At 40.4% G+C, this 6,499-nt stretch overlaps 1 non-coding gene across 1 annotated transcript; it reads right to left on the bottom strand.

The window, feature by feature from the left end:
- Window positions 1-3,463: 3,463 nt before the first annotated feature.
- LOC140463238 (U6 spliceosomal RNA) lies at window positions 3,464-3,570 on the bottom strand. The gene has a single exon (XR_011954644.1). It is a non-coding gene; the product is annotated as a U6 spliceosomal RNA (small nuclear RNA).
- Window positions 3,571-6,499: the final 2,929 nt, after the last annotated feature.

Raw genomic sequence — 6,499 nt, forward strand, 5'->3', positions numbered from 1 at the left:
AAAGCTCCTTGTTCAGGCTGACAATACCAGCTGAGGGAGAGGTAGTAACCCCACCTTTACAGAATCTCCCACACTCAATGAAGTTCCACTCCCACTCTCTCAAATTCCACCCAAAAACTACTCACGAACATTTTGTCAGCATTTAAACCTTGTGCTTAAATTTTCCCAATTAGCAGCCCCGCCTGGCAGTGATGCCCATGGGGACTGGCTTATACAATGACTTGTAAAGAGCAGCCGTAGAGATGCCAGTGCAACCCAATAAAAAAAAACAGGCTGATTTATTACTACCACCCATCTCCCCTGCCCATATAAGCGTGCAACTAATGTAACGCAATGTGGAAAACCTGAAGGGATTTTCAAACACTTCGTCACAGTGGCTGAGTGTGCCTTGAAAACGACAGATTAAAGTGACTACAATTGATCACTTGCATAAATAAATAACTGCAATTAAAAGGGTCTTCTGTTGCATTTTCAGTTTGAATGACTTTCTGTTGTTTTTCTTCTAGAAAGTAAATGCAATGAATACAGCTTGGATACGTGCTTGTGTTGTTTCCTCTTAATTGTTTTGAGTATTGCTTCTTGGCTGTGAGAGAATGTTCAAAGTAGCTGAATAGCAAAATAAACAAAGACACAGACAGGCCTGTTAAAAGGTCATAAATGCAGTCATATTTTGTCACTGCAACATTCAAATTGATTAGTGCTGTGATTTAAAAAAAACAGAAATCAATTGTCAAAGGTTTGAATGCCTTTATTCATGAGTCCAGAAGAGTAACCAAATTTGGCAAAGTTGTTTATGATGAGCTCTTTTCAAGTCAGAACGGCTTTAAATAATCATGTCCTATTTTATCCATGTTTTCTTCTTAATGCTTTAAACCAAAAAACTTCTTCCTTTTTTTTGGTGTCCTCTGTTGGTCTTTGTAGGCTTCCCAGTCCCCTGGCTTCCCACCGCCCTTCACTGTGTTATACTCTTTCTCTTTTGATTTTGTGCTGGCCCTGACTTCCCTAGTCAGCTATGGTTGCCTCATTTTCCCTGAACCATGCTTCTTTTTCCTCAGGCTAAATCTCTGCTGTGTCTCCCCAATTACCCTCAGAAACTCCTGCCATTGCTGTTCCACTATCTTTCCTGCTAGGCTCCTCTCCCAGTCAATCTTGACCAGCTCCTCCCTCATGCCTCTGTAGTTGCCTTTATTCAGCTGTAAACCATTCCTTCTGATTCTATTTTCTCCCTCTCAAATGGCAGAGTAAATTCTATCATATTATTGTCACTACCTCCTAAAGGTTCCTTCACCTTAAGCTCCCCTATCAAACCTGCCTCATTGCACATCACTAAATCCAGCATTGCCTGTTCCCTCGTGGGGTCTACCACGAGCTGCTCCACAAAGCCATCTCATTGACATTCCACCAATTCCTTTTCACTACCAACCTGATCTAACCAATCCATCTGCATATTGAAATCCCTCATGATCACTGTAACCTTGCCTTTCTTACATGCTTTTTCTGTCTCCTGGTATATCTTGTGTGGCCCACATCCTGACTATTGTTTGGAAGCCTGTATATTACTCCCATTTTGTTTTCTCTACCTTTGTGATTCCTCAACTCCACCCACACAGATTCTACATTATCTGACATTTCTTGCTATCAATTTAATTCAATTTTTTGCTCACAAAGCATCCCCAACCACTCTCTCCACCTGCCTGTCTTTTCGATTGGATGTATATCTTTGGATGTTCAGTTCCCAGTCCTGATCCTCTTGCAGCAATGTCTCTGCGATGCTCGACATAGCATACTTGCCAATTTCAATCTGCGCAGCAAGCTCACTTACCGTGTTTCATCTACCGCATGCATTCAGACACAACACCTTCAGTGCTGTATTTACCGTCCCTCTTCTCATTGTCACCCCCTTATCCAATGTGCTTGAAGTTAGATTCCTAACCCTTTCCAAACACTTTGTCCTATTTTGGGTTCTGAAGACTTAATAACTTCTACTGACTTCATCTTTTTTTAAATTTCTTTCAACCTTTTCCATGCAGTTGAATCCACTCCCGCACATACTAACCTGCTGCTTTGTTTCCCCTTGGCCATTATACTTCTTGGAGTTTTTATCCTTCCCTCCTGCTGCCTTTCTAGTTTAAAGTCCTGCTGACCACCCTATTGTACAGGAAAGGAGAGGGTAATGGCTTTGTGGGTCCCTAAAACATTGCTCTGATTTCTCAGTGGTAATGATGGCAAAACTGTCCTTATTTCACTGAAAATGACAGTCTGGAGCTCACACATGAACAGAAGACCATAGAAGTCCTGAAATTGGTGTCATGATTCCATGCTTCACCAAAATACCTGTTTAGGTATTTCTCTATCAACTTTCTCCTCCCCCTGCCATCCACTGGACTGAAATTAGTGGATATCAGTACAATTGAAAAGAATTTGAGAGTTTCCATTCTTACAATGCTAGTCTTACCCTTGATAAAGCTCCACTTCTTGAATGAGCTATAACTGGGCTTTTAGCATTTTAACTTCATCGTAACCTTTATTAATCTCTGCAAGGATTATCACCTAACCTTCACTTCCTTTAAGAAGCTGGCTCAGAGGCTGTCTAGAGGAAGCTGTGAGGGATGGGAGCCTCCAAAGGCAGTTGACAGGCTTAATAGTGAGAAACCTCAATTGTTTTTATTTGATGAGTAAGATCACATCAACCAAATTATGGAGCAAATCCAAAACCAGGATAGAGATCACTATCAGGCACACCTGGACCTCAGGTTGAAGAGGCAGGGGGGTACAGATTGTTCCACAGCAAGAGCAGATCCAGTACTTGCTGTCTTATCTCCCCAATATATTTCCAAGGCAGATCCCCCTAAGAGTTAAACCAAAGAGGTTTCAACAGAGACTTCCAATGAGATCGACGTCAAAAACTGCAATGACCACTGACATTTGGCACGGAGATCTCATCCAGTACAATGGCCTTCTCTTTTCATCAAATGTTAAACTAGTTGGCCCTCCCACTGAGAGCAGATAAGAGTAAGATGGGAGGTTCTTACAGGAAGAGACTCAGTCTTATGTAGATTGATAGGGAGTTTTCCTTAAGTGTGCTTGAAATTTGACCAGGTAGAAGTGTTGTGCCTGACCAAAACAGGAGCAGAGGTGTCAATCGTTACTCTCTGTTTTTCTCGATTAGATTCCTTACAGTATAGAAACAGACCCTTCGGCCCAACAAGTCCACACCTACCCTTTGAAGAGTAACCCACCCAATGTTTGCCTCTGACTAATGCACCTAACACTATGGGCAATTTAGCACCGCCATTCACCTAACCTGCACATCTTTGGATTGTGGGAGGAAACCGGAGCAAACCCGCACAGACACGGGGAGAATGTGCAAACTCTGCACAGACGGTCACCCGAGGCAGGAATCGAACCTGGTCCCTGGCACTGTGAGGCAGCAGTGCTAACCACTGAGCCACCATGCCACCCTAAGAATATGGAACACTTCATGAATATGGGTATCATCCTTGTGCAGGGGCCATGCTAATCTTCTCTGTATGGTTCCAATTTTAGTATATGTGCTGCCGAAGTGAGCACATATTCTCCTTGAACATCTTGCTGAGGGGTGTGACCTGACTGATTCTTTTCCCTCAGCAAGGTCTCTGCTTCACTGCCTTTGGACATTCCCCATCACGGCGACATCAAACTCCCTCCACCTGTCCTCAATTATGCTTTTCAGAGTCTGAGGTTTCTGGTAGGTTGTGTCCCACTTGAAATTCCAGTGGAAGTAATGAAGTTGTGAAGTTGAACGTATGAGGAGATATCTGGGCAGCCTTGGAAAACATGGAAGCTGATTGCGAATTACGGGGTCAACAGATGGCATTCAGGTGGCTTTGACTGTGCTCCTCATACAGCCTGTATGAGGCCCAAGTAATGTATTAGCTGCAGGAAATCGGGCTGTTGTTTTATCCACCAGCATCAACACTGTTCTTGAAGTCTCATGTCTGACATCTCCAACTGCCCCACTGATCTCATGAGGAAGAAAATGGAAATCTGTGGACCTGTGTTAATTACTGGACACTCAACACAAAGACTCATAAGAATACTTATCTTTTACATAGAATTGAGGAAGCATTGCAAGCTCTTGAAGGTGCAAAGTATTTCTGGAGTCTCAGTTTGGCCCAAAAATTATAATCAGCTTCCCATTGCTGAATGAGAGATTGAAAGAATGGCATTCTGAACAGGCACTAGGCAAATTGACAAATCCACGAGCTCTGTGATGCCCTGCTACCTTCATCATGTGGCGGTCAAGGCTCTTAGTGATCTTCATTCCCTGATCCTCTTTATGTATCTGAACAATATGCTCCTCTTTAGCTTGATATTGCAGGAGACCCTTGAAAGACTGAGCACCGTTTTAGTCCACTTGTCACAATTTAACTTGGAAACCAGGCCATGAAAGTGCCATATGCCTGAGCTTGACTTTCATTATTTCATCATTAATGAAGTACTTCATTAATAGTTTCACTGGAGAATGATACTTCTCATGAAATACTTCTTTGATGTCTTTTGATTTCTTGGCAATTGTTTCACAAGGGACAGAGTCATTGTGGAATAAATGTCAACTTCATGCAGTGATATAAAATGAGTGATTCAAGTCAACAATTTACAGCTGATTTTCCTTCTGCTAATTTGTCTTAATAGTTATGTGGGAAGATTCCAGTGAGGTTTATAGAACATGGCAGCAAAATGGTATCCACAACCTTTCCTTAAAGGTTAGGATTATGTTAAACTTTTAAGTATATTACACTTTGAAGGCATTTCTTCAGTGTACAGTGATTGAACTGGTGCATCTGTGTGTGTGTTTGTGTGTACTGTGTTTTGCAGCCTTCATGTATCTTTTGTTATGAAGATGTGGGTGAACTATACCTTTTAAGAGAATTGAAAGCTAGCAGTGACAGCACCAAGTGTTCTCAATAAGACACAATGTAACATGTACTCCTGTTACTGGAGTAGCTGGTTGCCTGGAAATGACAAAAAGCAGATTCCAATTAGGCCAATCAGTTTAAGTTACTCCCTGAAAAAATACCAATTTCCAATCAAGTTTGAATTGAATATATTGACAATCTTAAAAGCCAATGACACAATCCAATGCTCTGGGGTATAAGACTGGTAAAAAATTGAACCGTTGGGAGGAGAACTGCCAGTAAGCTGTGAAGCAGAATCCCTAAGAAAAAGAAATAAAAGACAGAGGAAGATCCAAACAGAAGAACCGAAAGCTGCCTGGTTTTGAGATAAGAGGTGTTGTTTTGTAAATCTTAATTGGGAGTTTTATTGGACTAGTATTATAGAAGATAAAAGTTGGTTACAGTAAGGACTTGTACATAGTTGTTAGTTAATTATTATCTGTTACACTTTAAGAAATCAAATTTTTAATTTTTAGTTTAATTTTTTTAAATATTAAAAACATCAAAAAGGTAGCATTTTTTGATGACAACTCAGGGGTAACATTTCAGGTCCAGTAACCCTTCTTCCGAATAAACATCCTGGTCCCTGATCAGGATCACTGACTAAGATCTGTCACTTAGCTCATCCTGCCTATTCTGGTTTATCATGAGATCTGTTCAATTTCTTATCCTACTCTGTGCCTCTTCCCCATAGTCTTCCAAATCTCTCCTTCTCAAGTATGCACCCGATTTCTTTTACAAGCTTAGAAATCATATTATACCAGGTTACACCTGACAAAGGAACAGCGTTCCAAAAGCTTGTGATTTCAAATAAATCTGTTGAACAATAACTTGGTGTCATGTGACTGCTGACTTTATCTACCCCAGTCCAACACCAGCACGTCCATGTCATGGCTTTTTCAAAAGTGCTATTGAATCTCTCCTACCACTCTTTCAGGCATTATGTTACAGATTGCAAAGAAATGTTGAGTATACATAATCCATCTCACTTACCCCTAGCTTTTTTGTGAATTATCTTAAATCTTTTGGTTACCAACCCAACTACTGGATGAAACAGTTTCTCTAAACCAATTTTATTCTATAAGAAAATAATTTTAAAAGTAATAAAGTGGTGTAGGCAAACAATTTTACTTCCTACTCTGTTACTGTTTCAAGATATAACAATTTAAAAGTTTGCTCCTTTTGCTTTTTACATTTCATCTTATTTTTAAAATAATTATTTGGAACAAAACCACACACCCAAAAGCAGACTCAAGAAAGACCCAGGATTTAGGAAATCTATGGACTCGGTCCTGTATGAATTGTTTATTAAAGCTCTCCATGGACTTCAGTCAAGAATTGCATCACATGCTAACCTGGAATCAGCTGAAGTCCCTATAATCAATTGAAGTCTGCCATTGATGACTAAATATTTAAACGTTACATTGTATGGAAATTGGAGCCTTTTGAAGCAGTTAATCCGTATTGTTCACATGGTGTATCATGACAATGACTTCAGTCCAAACACTGAATTTGTTTTTAAAGAGTCCTTTACAACATTTTGTTTGCAGTAGGATTTACAT

Source organism: Chiloscyllium punctatum, chromosome 37 (assembly GCF_047496795.1).
Source record: "Chiloscyllium punctatum isolate Juve2018m chromosome 37, sChiPun1.3, whole genome shotgun sequence".
NCBI classification, from domain to species: Eukaryota; Metazoa; Chordata; class Chondrichthyes; order Orectolobiformes; family Hemiscylliidae; genus Chiloscyllium; species Chiloscyllium punctatum.